Source organism: Polyodon spathula, chromosome 1 (genome assembly GCF_017654505.1).
Source record: "Polyodon spathula isolate WHYD16114869_AA chromosome 1, ASM1765450v1, whole genome shotgun sequence".
In the NCBI taxonomy this organism is placed as follows: Eukaryota; Metazoa; Chordata; class Actinopteri; order Acipenseriformes; family Polyodontidae; genus Polyodon; species Polyodon spathula.
Window position 1 is genome coordinate 58270698 of NC_054534.1, and position 17356 is coordinate 58288053.

Consider the following 17356-nt stretch of genomic DNA (forward strand, 5'->3'; position numbering starts at 1 on the left):
TGCATCTGTATTTAATAGTGTTATTGGCAGCCAATTATTGATCAATTTCAAGTCTTTCACAGATTTTGGAATTAATGTAATTAACCTGTTTAATGGAGCTAAACAGTGAGTGATAATGAAGACATTTTGTGAAAATAATAAATCTTTAATATCTTCCCCAAAAATTCTACGGGAATTTCATCAGGGCCTGGAGATTTTGTCTTTAGCTATTTTCTTCACAACTGTTTCTATTTCTTGAAATTGTAAATCAGCTTCTATTAACAGTTTGAATCTAAATATATCATCGATTTTTGGGATTTTTTCATTTATAAGAGAAAAAATTGGTTGGATTCTGTATGAACAAACTGTGATTCATAAATACTCTTATAAAACTGAAAAAACTGTTTTAGAGACTTCAGAAGGGTTGTTAATGAGGGCTTAAAAGAGTAATTTAATGAGTTATTTGATAATGTTTTTCCAATTTAAAAAAAAATAAGAATTATTCTCGATCCACTTGGCTCTAAAGCGAATATAATTCAATACAATATATTGTATCTAGCTTTGTATGAAGAATCATCAATTCCATTTTATCTGCATTTATTACAAAAAGTTCTGTCAAAGATAAACATATTTCATTTAAAACAGTGGCCACCACACAACACCTTGTGTTATGATTGGGTGGTCAAACGTAATTTTAGATTCCAAGAAACAAAATCCAAACTATATTATTACATTTAGTTTTTACCTGACTTAAACATATATTATTTGCTTATTCAGAAGAAGCCTGTTTCCAAGGTGACTTACAGAGACTAGGGTCTGTGAACTATGCATCAGCTGCAGAATCACTTGCAACAGTGTCTGACCCGAAAGATGAAGCACAGGGAGGTTAAGTGACTTGCTCAGGGTACCACAATGTCAATGAGTGAGCCGGGATTCAAACCAGGGACCTCCTGGTTACAACCCCTTTTCTTTAACCACTGGATCACACAGCCAAAAGGAGCTGTTGCCAAGGCTTTAAAATTCATTTTCTTACCTCTGCCATTTCCACTGTTTTTAAAACTGTAAATATGAATGCCTGTGTCCCTTTCCCATTCTATGCGTCCTGTGAACGCAAGACAAAATATTTTTTTGTCCAATGGATTTATTTTGCGTCAAAATATTTTTTTGTCCAATGGATTTATTTTGCGTCTTCTTTTCTTTCTTTAGTAGTATGTTTTGTAATTCATTTTCTCTTAGGTCACAGAATCGCCGTTCACCAGTTTTAAACCATTTTATCTTGTTGTTTACAAGTGAAGGTGGAGGGCGTTCCTTTGAATAGGTGTGTGGGACTGACAGTGATGTGAACCAATCACATGACAGATGGAGACTATTGCCTGGTGGTGTAAGTATACCAACTTTCACCACCTGTAATAAGTGGTTTTAGAAAGACAGATTTTTACATTTGGGCAAAATGTTTGTTTTTTTCAATCCAATATGGCGGCCAAACCATGTGGCATACGACATACGTTCAATTAACATCTACCAACTTCCCATTAGCATCTACCATCCTACCGAATTACATCAGTTTTCGAGCAACTTTTGGTGGATACAATAATAAGAATAATCACACCAATAACAATAGGCTTCTCAGCCTATGGGCCTGGAAGCCTAATAAAAATCATAACAGAAACAATAGGCTTCCCAGCCATTCTGGCTTGGAAGCTTAATAATAATATAATAATAATAATATAATAATAATAATAATAATAATAATAATAATAAGGAAGTGTTTGCTCACCTGGAACGTTACATTGTGCTGTAAACAATAGCCTGGAAAATAGTGTATAAACTGTTCATCTGACAGGAGAAAAAAAGTTTTGAAGGTTAAGCTGCAGTTTAATATTATAGGAAGATGTTAGAATGCTTACTGGGTGTATTTATTTATTTACTTATTTGTATTCACTTTGATTCATGGACCACGATGACCTTGAAAGGCTCATCAAAATGAGGACCCTAAATGGGCATATGTTCTCTGGGCAAAGAAAGAAGCAAAACACAGATGGAAGTAAGAAAACCTTTTTGTTTTATGTATTTAGTTATAATTTTTATAGTAGGACCTACTGCTTAACAATACAGTAATAATGTAGCTACTGTTATTGTAATGTAATTACTGTTAGGCTATAAAGCTAAGTTATTAACACGTGTGTGTAATGAATGACCTCTACTGGGGGAGATAAACTAGAGGGAGATTTCCTTTTTGCAAAACTGTAGCGTGTCTGCCTTTGGTTCCGAGGGTCGGCGGTTCGAATCTGGACCGTGGTGAATGTAAAAATAAAAAATATAATTAATAAAAGAATAAAAAGCGTTTCATATGTTATTATTTTTTTTATTATTTTTCCTCCTTGTGACTGATGGAACAAGACCCTCAATTATACTCCTGTTCGAATTGCTTCATCCATTAAGGAGGAATCACCTTTGAGCTGAAATACAGGTATTCACAGAAACTCCAACTCCACCCCCTAAAAGGAGGACAGATGCTTTAGAATTTTTTAATGGCAAAGGCAGAATAATAGGAAAAAAAAATTAAATTTGTTTGCACGATTAATTGAGAAAATACATTTCTTTATTTTTTTTTTGTTACTATTCATGAAATATTGCATATTGAATTACATTTTTTTTAATTATTTTATGGTAAAGGTAAAATGTTATAAGAGATGAGGGTACAGGGTTACAGCTAAAACTACAAGTATTTAATGAGGATCTGGAAAGTGACATCAGTCTATACAGTCATTTATGGAGTATAAAAAACCAAAACGCAGAAAGAGAAATTGCTCCTGCAGGGATCTAAACAAAAAGGTCAGTAAAAATGTAATCACAAGGTTTTCTTATTATTACTAACCATTATTACTATGATATTGTCTTCGCTACTGGAAAAAAAATTAAAAAAATAAACAATACTTTATAAAGTAGCTATGTTACTAATACATATAAGCTTTACGACATGTTTATTTTAAAATAATTTGAAACTTCAACCTTAGATTTTTTATTTTTTTATTTTATTTTATTTTTTTTATTGAGAAATTCCACAAACAGTCAATACAGAACTCCACTGTTTGTCTTGAAGGTCAAAGGTAACAGCGCAGAAGGCTGATGTTGAAGTATGTCCCAAAGTGAACACTTTTGCTATTAACCCCACACCCTAACCTGCCGACAAAGGGAACTGCACTCTGTAGGTCTTCGGGGATAGTGCATAGGAAGCGATTTGAGACACAGCCTTAGAGAACAGCTCTCAAAACCCAGTGCACTAGACTCGAGTGCACATTTTGCAAAGAGCTTTGAAACAGAGTTATTTAAACAGTTGTCGCAGCACATGAGGACTTCTAACACTATTTTTCGATACCCCGCTACATACTCTTTAAGTTATGTTCGTGATGTTCAAATAATCCACAGATATTGTTCTAAAAGTTATCATGGTAGTTTTGCAGTTTTCCCATGGTTAAACTATGCATTTACCATATCTTACCATTGATTTGCCATGGTTATTAATATGCTTTACCATACCTTGTTATTCTTTGTAATGCTTAGTTATGTTTTTCCATGCTTTCACTATGCTTTATTATATGTTGCTATAGTACACTTTTATAAGGGTAGGTATACAGTGTTGGGTTATTATTCTGTTTCTGCAGAACAAAATATTTTTCTGAAAGGCGTCAATTAATGATAGAGCATGGATATGAGACACATTATCGGGATCAGGTTTAAAATGACCATTATGTCTCATGTTAATGACGCTTAAACTTTACACTCTGCAACTTCATTTATACATAACTTTAAATACTTAACCATAAGACATGTAGCTGCAGTAAAATAAAAGTTATACTAATGTTTCATAAAATGCCTTTGTCAATGTGTATTTTTTCTTTAATTCTATGTTTCTTTTACGTAAAACAAATCTATAATGAACCCTAATCCTTAACCTACAGGTCATTAATAACCTTAACAGTAAAAACAGCAAACTGAAACAATGCTCCTTAAATATTATGTAAGGTACTGTAAACCAACAACATGCACAGAAAATGAATTCTTACCTGCATTCTTCATCTCATTCATTTTTAATGTTACATCTTTCCAAAGGATAACATGTAGGATAACTAGATCTGAGCTCATGTCAATATTTTATATGGTCACAGGCATGTTAGTAAACGCAAATAAGAACAATACTTTAATTATTTCTCCTACTTGGTTGCTCCTGTCAGCTGAGGGGAGTCTCAGTGTCACGCACTGATCTATGAGCCCAGCATGTTTTCTGTCTCTGTTGGGAATAGTTTGCAAATACAGGACTAGCCATTTAATCAGACCTGCATACATTAAGATTTAACCATTTAAAATCTAAGAGAAGCATACACATTTCAGCCAATATATAAACAGTTTTCCCCTAAATACAACAGTATTTAAGTGTTTTGAAATAACTTTTAAGAAACTTAACAAGGCTCTCATGTTTCTGATAGGTGTGTTTCCTATTCCTATACAGATGTTCAGAATGAGCTGGAGGGATTAGTGGCACATATGTGCAATCTATTTTTCCAAACACGTAGGGGAAACCAGCAATGTCATAGAAATTTGTTTTCAAAGCTTGTAAGTATACCTTGTTTTTAGGGAAAAATAGGTATTTGGGTGTTCGCATCAATTGTATTGAGCACAACTGGCAACAACCGAGAAAAAGCGCACTGGGAAATGCCAGCAACAATTGCCGGCAGCTTTAGTACATCTCATTATAATATTTGAGATGTAATACCTCCACCCCCTTTTTGCAAATGTATGCAGGGAAGCCCATAATTGCATATTCATCTAAGGTTGAACCGCAAAGAAAAACTGCTGCCGCAAAGCATTCCCTAAAAAGTCGCCAACGGCATTACGCATGTTTAGTACATTTCACCCTAGACTTCCGAGTCGTTTGCGATTCTTATGACAAGCACAACACTTTAGTACATCTACCCCTCAGTGTTGGGGCTATAGTCTAAATACTACGTATTACATGCCACTACTGTATTACCAGAAGTCAAATAAAAACAGATGTTTACCTTATATAACAAAATTACATGGAACATTTTAAAATAATTTCTAGCAGGTTCTTTCTAGCACATTTGATCACAGCAATCATTTTGGGAGTGCAAAGTAGGAATGGACACTATTAAACTGAAGTGGCCACTGGAGATATCACACAGACAAAGCACACATTTGGCAATAAGAACTCAAGTTGTAATTTATTATCAGCAGAAGCACTAAAGGAAATTAGTTCACCCTTTATTGTAAGACACTTAACAGTTTCTAGTTTCACAAAGCCATAAGTTTAAACTATTATATAAATTACAAATGGTGTGATATTTTCAGTAATTTGTAACTTTCAATTTTCATCCACTCGTTATGGTTTGTTTTCCATTGTATGTACATTTCAGCTTAGAGGATTACCTGCTCAAAATCCCTGCTCATGTACAGTAAACTGTAATACAAACTAAGAACTTACAGCAGCTGTTTTTGTAAAGGTAATTACACTAAAATAGAACATTTAAAAATAAAAAATAAAAATGTAGAACTCGTTTCACAGACCCTGCTTAGCAATAATCTTGGTCTACTTTATGTTACCTTAGTGAAATAAAAACAGTAGACAGTTTCTTTTAATAAAATACTTATTTTAAGAAACATACTCCAGGTTTAGAGGCGTACTAAGCATGTTGTAAACAATAATCTTTTGACCTTGTTACTGATAATTACAAAAGAAAAGTAATTATTCTAGGCCTGCTTCAACCTTGAACTAAAACTGTACAGTGGTTTACTTTCAAGCATCCTGAATTGAAACATTATACGTAGCGAATGGGAACAGGCTTAACAGATTTAAAATAAAAACAAAACAATGTGTGCTTCAAGATGACATGGTTTGAGGTTTTTTTTTATTTTTTTTTTTGATTATTTTAAATTTAAAAACAAGTCAAACTGCTCAAAGGGCTGCTGCTGCCATCTTTGTGTCCTGTCTACTTGTATTGTTACAGTGAACACATTACCCTGGAAGCTCCTTGCCTCCCTTCTACCGCACACACACATATATATATATATATATATATATATATATATATATATATATATATATATATATTATATATATATACATATATATATATATATATATATATATATATATATATATATATATATATATATATATAGAGAGAGAGAGAGAGAGAGAGAGAGAGAGAGAGAGAGAGAGAGAGAGAGAGCGTGAGAGCCTTGCAAAAGTATTCAGAACCTCTCACAGTTTTCACATTTTGTTGCTTTAAAGCTTGCAGTCATGACACTTTGAAGTAGAAATTAATATGTGTTTGTGGAAAGGGTGTGGGTAATTCACTGACCAGGAGACAGACAGGTGTACTTGGAAACACCACACAGGTATCCAGTTTTATTTTGGACCGGTTCTTATTTTTCCCCGGCAGAGGGCACTGTTGACCGTGGGCTGCTTATCAACAATGATAGACAGCACCACGGAAATACCACAGCTGGTACACGAACAGCAAGTGCACTCGCAGGTGCTCAAAGAAATAATAATGAAAACAGAAGGCGAAAAGAACAAGGGAAAATAAAACAGTAATAAAACTACAAATAAAAGGTGCTGCACTCAGCAGCGTTATCCCGGTCGCCGCTACCCGCATGACCCGGATCACCGTCCTATTCTATCGGCTATCTAGCCTGCTCTTTTACAATACGCCGGGGTCTGCCCAAGGATTCCCCGCTCTCTCTCTCTGTCTCGCTGTGAATCTGTATTTTTCTCCTGGCTGATTCCCGGTCCTGAATCAAAGCTTCCGCACTCTTGGCGCATCTAAGTGGGCAGACCTGAGGAAACAACAGAGCGTTATTTTATAGGACCAACAATCACCCAAGATCCGCCTCTCAGCCATTCAGAGAGGGGGAAAGTCCACACACCCACTTTCCCACCTCCCCGTGTCACTGCCATGACTCACAGGCGGTTGTTGGGCGACTGCCGCCCTCTTCCTGCAGCCCGTGAACACGCCAGCAGAGTCAGCACAGATCTCTCCCTGTTACAGTGTTATATACACAACCTACTCCACACATTCAAATAAAAAATAAAAAGAAAGAAGTAAATAGATAATTAATATAAAATAAAAATGGAAAAGTCATGATTGCATTAATCTTCAAACCCTTTGCTGTGGCAAACCTAAATTAATACAGGTGCATAAAATGACCTTAACGAGCCACACAATTAGTTGAATGGCCTCTGTCTGTGTGCAATATTAGTGGTTCTCTTGATTTCAGATAAAAAACACCTGTCTCTGTGAGGTTCCTTGGTCAGGTAGTGAATTTCGAGCAAAGCCTCAACAATGAAGACCTAGGAGCTTTCAAAGCAAGTCAGGGATAAAGCCATTGAAAAGCACAGATCAGGAGAAGGGTACAAAAAAAAAGTCTCTGAATATCTCTGTGAGCACAGTTTACTCAATCATCAAGAAATGGAAGGTGTATTGTACCACCCAGACACTGCCTAGATCAGGTCATCCCTCCAAACTGAGCAGCTGGGCAAGGAGGAAACTGGTGAGGGATGCCACTGTGAGGCCAATGACAACTTTGAAAGTTCAATGGCTGAGATGGGAGAAAATGTGCATCAGTCCACAATATCCAGAACACAAAATTAGCCTGTATGGCAGGGTGGCAAGAAAGAAGACATTACTAAAAATAAGCCATCTCAAAGTCTGCATGGAGTTGCAACAAAGCACCTGAGTGATCCTGCAAAAATGTGGCAAAAGGTGTTGTGGTCAGTTGAGACCAAATTGGAACTTTTTGGTCTAAATGCCAAGCGTGACGTTTGGCGCAGACCAAACACAGGACATCTCCCAGTCAACACCATCCCAACAGTCAAGCATGGTGGTGAGGGTATCATGCTATGGGGATGCTTCTCCTCAGCAGGGACTGAAAAGCTTGTTATGTTGAAGCAAAAATGGATGGAGCAAAGTACAGGCAAATACTAGAGGAAAACCTGTTTCAGTCTGCTAAAGACTTAAAACTAGGGCGGAAATTCACCTTTCAGCAGTTCAATGATCCAAAGCACAAGGCCAAAGCTACACTGGAGTGGCTTAAGAATAAGAAAGTAAATGTCCTAGAGTGGCCCAGTCAAAGTTTTGACTTGAATCCTATTGATAATCTGTGGAAAGACTTGAAAACTGCTTTCCATTAGCAATCTACAAGCAACTTGAGAGAGCTTGAGCAAATCTGCTAAGAAAAATGGATACAAATTGCACCAAGCCAGTGTGCAAAGTTGGTAGAGACTTACCCAAAAGACTTGTGGCTGTAATTAACCCCATCCCTGCCAATTTAAAAAGGGCAGAGCTTTGCTCTGCCACAAACCTCCCCCCATGTACAAAGCACACCCGCCGCAATCGGCCAACTCCCCCCTTCCCCCCCCCCTCCCCCCAAGAGTCCAATTATGTCCCTTGGGTGGGCTGTTATGGTGCGGGGTTGATGTCGGAGCCCCCCAAGCCTTCTTTGGTTGAGGGGGCCCCGGATCTCCAAGGTAGTACGACGACGGCGGCCCGGCTCCCTGGAGTGGCGGAGGCGGCCCGGCTCCCTCCTCTAGAAAACAAAAAGGAGACACCAGCAGTCCCAAGCGATGCGGAGGGCTCATGCAGGCAGCGAGCGGCGGCTCCTCCCTCTCTGGCTCTGGGAGCGACGGCAGCGGCGGCTCCTCCCTCTCTGGCTCACTCACCCCTCTCTGGCTCTGGGAGCGACGGCAGCTCCTCACCCCTCTCTGGCTCTGGGAGCGACGGCAGATCCTCACCCCTCTCTGGCTCTGGGAGACGGCAGCTCCTCACCCCTCTCTGGCTCTGGGAGCGACGGCAGCTCCTCATCCCTCTCTGGCTCTGGGAGGACGGCAGCTCACCCCTCTCTGGCTCCCGGGAAGGCGGCTCACCCCTCTCTGGCTCTCGGGAAGGCGGCTCACCCCTCTCTGGCTCTCGGGAAGGCGGCTCACCCCTCTCTGGCTCTTGGGAAGGCGGCTCACCCCTCTCTGGCTCTCGGGAAGGCGGCTCACCCCTCTTTATTGGAGTGACCGGGGCATCTCCCATGTCTACCGCCAGGTAATTAACCACCATGAGGGCAACCTCTGGGAAGGACGCCGGGTGGTGTTGTTCCTTCCATTGTTCCCACCTCTCCCCATCTCGACGCCACAGCGTGTTGATAACTATGGGGAGATCGTGGACGAGGTCTGCCTCAGGGTGCATCAACCAGTCCCAGATCTCCTGGGACGGTGGTGAAGGTGGTGGTGTTGGAGGTAGTGGGGTGGCCCCTGATGCCCAGGGTCAACACTGCACCTCCTCCTGGGTCTGGTTGTAGGGGCATCCTGCCCAGTTGTGGCCGTCCTCCTCACACCGGCCACACCAGTTTGCCGGTGGCACATCTGGGCAGGACCGCCAACAATGATCCTCCTTCCCGCACCAGGAACACCAGGGGAAGAGGCTGGCTGGGTCCTCCTGCGGTGGCTGCAGCGGCTTACATTTCTTCAGCTGCTGCTTGTCCTGCCTTTGCCGCTGTCAGCTCTTCTTTCCCATGTTAAAAAAAAAAAAGATCCCAAAAATTCCCCCCAAAAAATAAATAAAATAAAATACTGCTCTGAGCCTCTAGGTGGCGCTATCCCACTGCCTACACCAAATGTGTCAGGCTGGCGAGTGGATAGAGGCCCAGAGACAGACTGCAGTTCAAAAAAATCCTAATTTTATTATAAATAAACACAAAAATAAAGTGCACAAGGGCAAAATAAAGATCTTTAAACACAAATAAAGCAAAAACAAAACTTACAAAAATAAGGTTTCCAGGCTGGGCAATGCCTTCACTGGATTTAACAAAATTTCAACCACAAAAAAACCCACCAACCTGCTTCCTCAGCTCCCTCCTCCCAAAGGAGAAGCAGAGGCCTCCTTTTATGTCAGGTGGCTGGGCGCTGATTGATTGTTAATTAACCTAATCAACTAATCAACCCCAGCCACCTGAACATAATAAACCCAGGCAGGTAGGGGAAATTAACCCCATCCCTGCCAATTTAAAAAGGGCAGAGCTTTGCTCTGCCACATATGGTTTTTCTTGTATTTATTGTATCTTGTAAAGCGTTTTGTGATGGTATTCCAATATGAAAGGGCTATATAAAATAGCTGATATATAAATATATATATATATATATATATATATATATATATATATATATATATATATATATATATATATACAGTGGCTTGCGAAAGTATTCACCCCCCTTGGCATTTTTCCTATTTTGTTGCCTTACAACCCGGAATTAAAATTGATTTTTGGGGGATTTGTATCATTTGATTTACTCTAATACTAACTATTCACCCCCCAAAGTTAAAACTTTGTAGAGCCACCTTTTTCAGCAATTACAGCTGCAAATCTCTTGGGGTATGTATCTATAAGCTTGGCACATCTAGCCACTGGGATTTTTGCCCATTCTTCAAGGCAAAACTGCTCCAGCTCCTTCAAGTTGGATGGGTTCCGCTGGTGTACAGCAATCTTTAAGTCATACCACAGATTCTCAATTGGATTGAGGTCTGGGCTTTGACTAGGTCATTCCAAGACATTTAAATGTTTCCCCTTAAACCACTCGAGTACTGCTTTAGCAGTATGCTTAGGGTCATTGTCCTGCTGGAAAGTGAACCTCCGTCCCAGTCTCAAATCTCTGGAAGACTGAAACAGGTTTCCCTCAAGAATTTCCCTGTATTTAGTGCCATCCATCATTCCTTCAATTCTGACCAGTTTCCCAGTCCCTGCCAATGAAAAACATCCCCACAGCATGATGCTGCCACCACCATGCTTCACTGTGGGGATGGTGTTCTCGTGGTGATGAGAGGTGTTGGGTTTGTGCCAGACATAGCGTTTCCCTTGATGGCCAAAAAGCTCAATTTTAGTCTCATCTGATCAGAGTACCTTCTTCCATATGTTTGGGGAGTCTCCCACATGCCTTTTGGCGAACACCAAACATGTTTGCTTATTTTTTTCTTTAGCAATGGCTTTTTTCTGGCCACTCTTCCGTAAAGCCCAGCTCTGTGGAGTGTACGGCTTAAAGTGGTCCTATGGACAGATACTCCAATCTCCGCTGTGGAGCTTTGCAGCTCCTTCAGGGTTATCTTTGGTCTCTTTGTTGCCTCTCTGATTAATGCCCTCCTTGCCTGGTCTGTGAGTTTTGGTGGGCGGCCCTCTCTTGCCAGGTTTGTTGTGGTGCCATATTCTTTCCATTTTTTTAATAATGGCTTAAATGGTGCTCCGTGGGATGTTCAAAGTTTCGGATATTTTTTTATAACCCAACCCTGATCTGTACTTCTCCACAACTTTGTCCCTGACCTGTTTGGAGAGCTCCTTGGTCTTCATGGTGCCGCTTGCTTGGTGGTGCCCCTTACTTAGTGGTGTTGCAGACTCTGGGGCCTTTCAGAACAGGTGTATATATACTGAGATCATGTGGCACTTAGATTGCACACAGGTGGACTTTATTTAACTAATTATGTGACTTCTGAAGGTAATTGGTTGCACCAGATCTTATTTAGAGGCTTAATAGCAAAGGGGGTGAATACATATGCACGCACCACTTTTCCGTTATTTATTTTTTAGAATTTTTTTAAACTAGTTATTTTTTTCATTTCACTTCACCAATTTGGACTATTTTGTGTATGTCCATTACATGAAATCCAAATAAAAATCCATTTTAATTCCTAGTTGTAAGGCAACAAAATAGGAAAAATGCCAAGGGGGGTCAATACTTTTGCAAGCCACTGTATATGTATCTTTTTCGGATAATCATGATGTTAACAGGGGCCCTTCTACCTTAAAACCATCATTATCCATGGCCCTTTGAAGGGCTTGAGGTCCCCCAAAACTCCCAGGACTTGAAGGATCATAATATTTTTTTTTCATGTGATTACGAGCCATTCCCTCAGAAAAAGTATAACAAATGCAATGAGTAATTTTTTCAAAATGTTTTTATACACAGTTTATCAATCAACACAGAACTCTTTACAAGTTTTATAAAGATCATACATAAAAGGGGTTGTTCGTCCACTAAACATGATACAGTGTCTTGTACAATCTGTGGTTTATCGGGCTGTAAACCACAGTCAATCTGGTAAAGACATACTTCAGATAACAGGCATACAAAACAATTATATGCACACACTTATAGGATTCCATTTCATTAAACATTTGAGGTATCATTATCTTTAGGAACTCATTTAAGGGATTATTACATTGTTTAGAGTCTGTAAGCATTACAATCCATTCTTCATCATCAACAATGTCATGTATTAATTCTGTACCTCTTTGTAGGTTGTTGTACATCTTTACATTTACTGAGGGGCTATTTTGAAAGAGGCTCTTACATGATACTTTTTCGGCTATCAACTCGAAAAGCAGTCCTTCCATGGCATTGCGTATTTTAGCTGGAGTCAGGATATTCCCCATATTTAAAGTCACTAGCACCGTAATATGCTAAAGGCGCTCTTGGATAAGTAAAACTCCGATGATAGTAGGACTGAGTTATTTTCTTGACAACGTCTTTGGTCTCAGCGTCCAGATCTTCTTGTATTTGCTGTAGTTTCTCTCTTATGTAGGGTTCCGGCCTTAGTTCTTGTAAAATGTCCTCTACCAGTTTCTTGATCTTGTTCAAATAGGGATGAATATTGAAACATGCAAGAGCTTTAGATACCAGAATCTTTAACCACGGAATGTGAATTTTTTCTAGTATTACTTCAAAACAGCTGTTGAAATAACCAGTATCAGCTCCAAAAAGGCAGCTGTGTCTTCGCTGGCTAGGATGATCCACTGCACAGCCTTCACAATTTTTCCTCAAATCCCGGTTTATGATCACTTCTAGTAGAGGCTAGGAGTCCCTTTGTAATCTTTAAGATTCGATCGAAAGATCCATCGGGCGCATCCTCAGGCTCCAACAATGAGTCAAGACTCATATTTTTTTTTATAACATCTTTCATGACGTCTGTCTCTGCAGCATCCTTCTCCTCATTAACGGGTAGCTCCATCAATACATCAACCTCAAGAACGGTGTTGTCTGAAAAATATCTAAAGCTTTCAGAAGACATGGCTTTGTAACTATTTTTTAAGAGCCTAATCGTTGTTTTTTTAAGAGGGGTTACTCCTTTTATCAGGTTTTGAAAGACAACCTCTTGCGGAACAGATCTGTCCTAGGAGCTTTCAAAGGATATGGGAGGGATAAAAGCATATCACCGGATATGGGAGAGATAAAACATGTTACCGGATATGGGAGGGATTAAAATACGTCACCAGATATGGAAGGGGCGTAGAGGTCATAAATGAACTTATGGGTCATAAATCAACTTATGTATCATACATGGTGTCATACCTTTACTAGTGATATTCAGAAACTTCAATATTTTTTTGTACCCTTCTCCTGATCTGTGTTTTTCAACGTCTTTATCCCTGACTTGCTTTGAAAGCTCCTTGGTCTTCATGGTTGAGTCTTTGCTTGAAATTCACTAGCTGACTAAGGAACCTCAGAGACAGGTGTTTTTATTCTGAAATCATGAGAAGAGCATGTTTCATAATCAACCAGAATGTAATTCAGTATGTGATTGCAACTATACAAAATACAAATCAGAGACAGACTTGTTAGCTTCTCAAATTTATATTTTATGGATCATTCACAACAACATACATGTATACAAATAAATGTGAATATAATTGACACTGAAGGCACAGTCTTTCAGTAAAACTTTCAGTGTAGGGGTAGGTTGAAGGAATGTCTAGATTACTGTCTTCTCCTGGTTCAGTTAACATACAACCCAGTTATTTCTAGCATTTCAAGTTGACATGGTTTGAGGTCTTGTAAAAAGATGTACATCTGATTGAATGGTCATTTTCATCTGAAACAAAATGCCAAGTTATCAAAAGTGCCTTGCCATTTCAGCCATTTAAAGTGGAGATATCAAAAACACAAGCCAAGTTTCAAGAAACCATTGGCAACCTTACCCAGCACAAAGCAAATAGGCAGAAATTTAAAACAGATGGGGGCCAAGGTTGCCCCAATTGTTTCTTCTAACTTAGCTTGTGTTTTTGATGCAAGTTAAAAGAAACAATTGGGGCAATTTCCAAAGTATTTTTATTTATATATCACTTCGGTTTTCACTTAATGGATAATAACAAACGCACACATTGCGGTAATAACAACACTGTTCAACCTATATTGAGGCAATGTATTGCAGTTTGGATAGGGTAAATGTAAATAGTAGCCTATTCTGTTGAAAGGGTTAAGATGTGAATCTGTGTAGCGTAATGCTTATGTAGTTGGAGTGAAAATATGACTAGTTAGGGTTCAAATCCTGCCTTTTATAATTTATGATTTCCATACATGTGAGTAGATATTGAAACTGCATGCTGATATTGCACTCAGCTCTCGCCAAGATAAGCACCAAGATATAGCATCTTTTATTGTAAACTAATGTGATCCTTCTGCGTTTCCTTCCATCTGATGATGTAGATATCCCTCTGCCTGGTGTTAATGGCTGAAGTGTAATTGTGGCTCCAGGAATCGGCCTATTTTGCCTCCCTGGCTCATCAGCACACACAATGGCTGGAATGCTAGATCCAGGGATCAACCACAGTGCGGCCTCCCTAGCACATCAGCATGACAACTATCTGGACTGAGCTGAGTAGGGTACTTCTCCTTGGTCTTCAAGTGGGCACCTTCCATCCTTGGTGTTTCGTTGACTAGCCCATGACACCTTAAGAGGGCTCGACAGTGATTCTGGTGTCCCAGCATGTTTTTCATGTGTTCAATCCACTTTTATGGTGCATCATCATCACAGCCAGAGCTACACCTAGACCAATCATCATTATCCTACAATCAATCAAATAAATATGTCCGCTTTTCTGTAAGATTAATAACATGAATTAAAATACAATTAAATCTGGTGTTGTCAAACAGCATGACTTCATCATAAAACATATACTCTAAACATCTGTTTCATTTGATTGCAGCTGGGTCCCATATGTGAAAACATCATTAAATGTTAAAGGAAAACCAAGTGTCAGACAATATAAGCTATTTTTATTATTAATCATAAACAATTCTACCCCAATTTTTAAAGGACCCACAGTGTGCTATAAATAATATACAGACTAGTATTTTTTAAATCCACTATATTTTGTACTATAGCAGTTCTGCATTGTTGCATTGGTTTTACTTACAAACAGATACAATTAATGTTGTCTGTCATTTCTGTCCATGTGTTCTGCCAGAATGGTGATGTCAGAAGGACACAATATCTTGACCTGTACGGAAATACATATTTTAGTAACTTTCTGTATCGTTACTGCAATCCTTATCAGCTAAGTAAGAGAAGACAATGCCTAAATAATATATTTTGCATGAGTAATATAAGTACTACATTGTAAAGTAAGCTTAAGGCTAAAATATATATATATATATATATATATATATATATATATATATATATATATATATATATATATATATATATATATAATGAGCAGGGAGAGGGTTTAATTCCTCCCTGCTAAAGAGAAAAACATGTGCAAATGCACATTTGTTGATCGTACGATTGTTAATTATAACCTGCACCTGGCTAGCATTGTAAATTAGAGCCAGGTGCAAGGTATTTAAGGAGAGCAGTCAGTCTGCTCAGGGCTGCTGTAGAGTGAAGAACCTGGTTGTAAGTGTGTGCAATCGTGGGAAAAAAAAAAAAAAGGATAATGTGAAACCTCTGTGTTTTGTTTTTGGACGGGGAAAACCGTTCAGGTAGGTAGGGCTGGTATGGTGTTTAGTTAGTGCTCCAAATAGGAGCTAGGTGTTTGTTTTTGGAAGCTTCGCAAAACAAATTTTGTTTATTTCACACGCGTTCGCTGAACTTTGAAGCGCTGAACACACAACTTTGACGTAAAATTTGCATTTTAAAGGGACAAGTGATGCCCGGCTGACTAGATATATATATATATATATATATATATATATATATATATAATATATATATATATATATATATATATAATGTAACTAGATTTTACTTAGAGGTGAATATCAATCTCAAAATTTTTATTGATAGCTTCACTGCTCAATGCATGGGAGTCAATTTAATAAGTGTAACAGCAATACATTATGCATAACCACTCTATTAAGAGCCCCATGTTGTTGCTAACAGGGTGGTGCACAACCTCTGTGATCTCCTGTAGTCAATGTTCCACTTCTTAATGCTCAGTCCCATCAAGTATAACAAACCAGTTATCTCCTAAAATGAAAGAACAACAGCTGTACCAATAAGACTGTGACCAATAGCTCAGGAAATGATTAGGCACCAGAAGAAAGCAACAGTATTATTTTTCTGTACCGGTATTATTAAAAAAGGGGGCAGTAAACCGTTTGCTTCTATTAATTAAATGGATTTTAAAAGTATTGATTATCACTTCTTTAATCAATGTCGGTGTAATTTATGTGTACATACGTAGTCATTGGAACAAGGGTTGCTGTTATTAGTGCCATAATTGCTTTTTTTTGTATTAAACAGCAATAAACACTGCATTTCCATCATCTATACTGTAGGAAGAATTGGTGTTAAAACACCGCTGTATCTTTTATGAATTTTATTAAGGTTAGAAAATAGATACAGTCCAAAAAGTAGAAAAGATGCTTAACCCTTTAACTGCTCTAATGGTTCGACTACACATTTATTCATTTCAGAGGAAGGATGACTGTGGTATACAAAATGAATAACAATTTAGAACCTGAAAAGGTTTAAATGGTTAATTTTTTATTTCACGTTTTTGATATATATATATATCCACATATGATCATGTTTCAACTTAATATAGTTAGGGCAAAGCTTTATGTTTTTCTCCAATGAAAATGTTGATCCCTAACTCTAGTTAAGGGGAAAACATGTCAGTACAAAATTAAATATCTAAAAGCATAAGTAGATAGGGGGCTCAACTTAATTAATTAATTCAACAGAAGTGACAAGGGCAGCAGTGGAGCATGTTCAAGATGATTATTAAGAAGTGGAAGGTGTATGGCACCACCAAGACCCTGCCTAGATCAGGCCGTCCCTCCAAACTGGATGACCAAGCAAGAAGGATACTGATCAAATAGGCTACCAAGAGGCCAATGGCAACTTTTCAAGAGCTACAGGCTTTTATGTCCAAGACTGGTCAAAGTGTGCATGTGACAACAATATTCCAAGCACTCCACAAATCTGGCCTGTATGGTAGGGTGGCAAGAAGGAAGCCATTACTCAAGAAATCCCAACTTGAATCCCATTTGAAGTATGCAAAAATCAGGAGATTCTGTAGCCATGTGGCA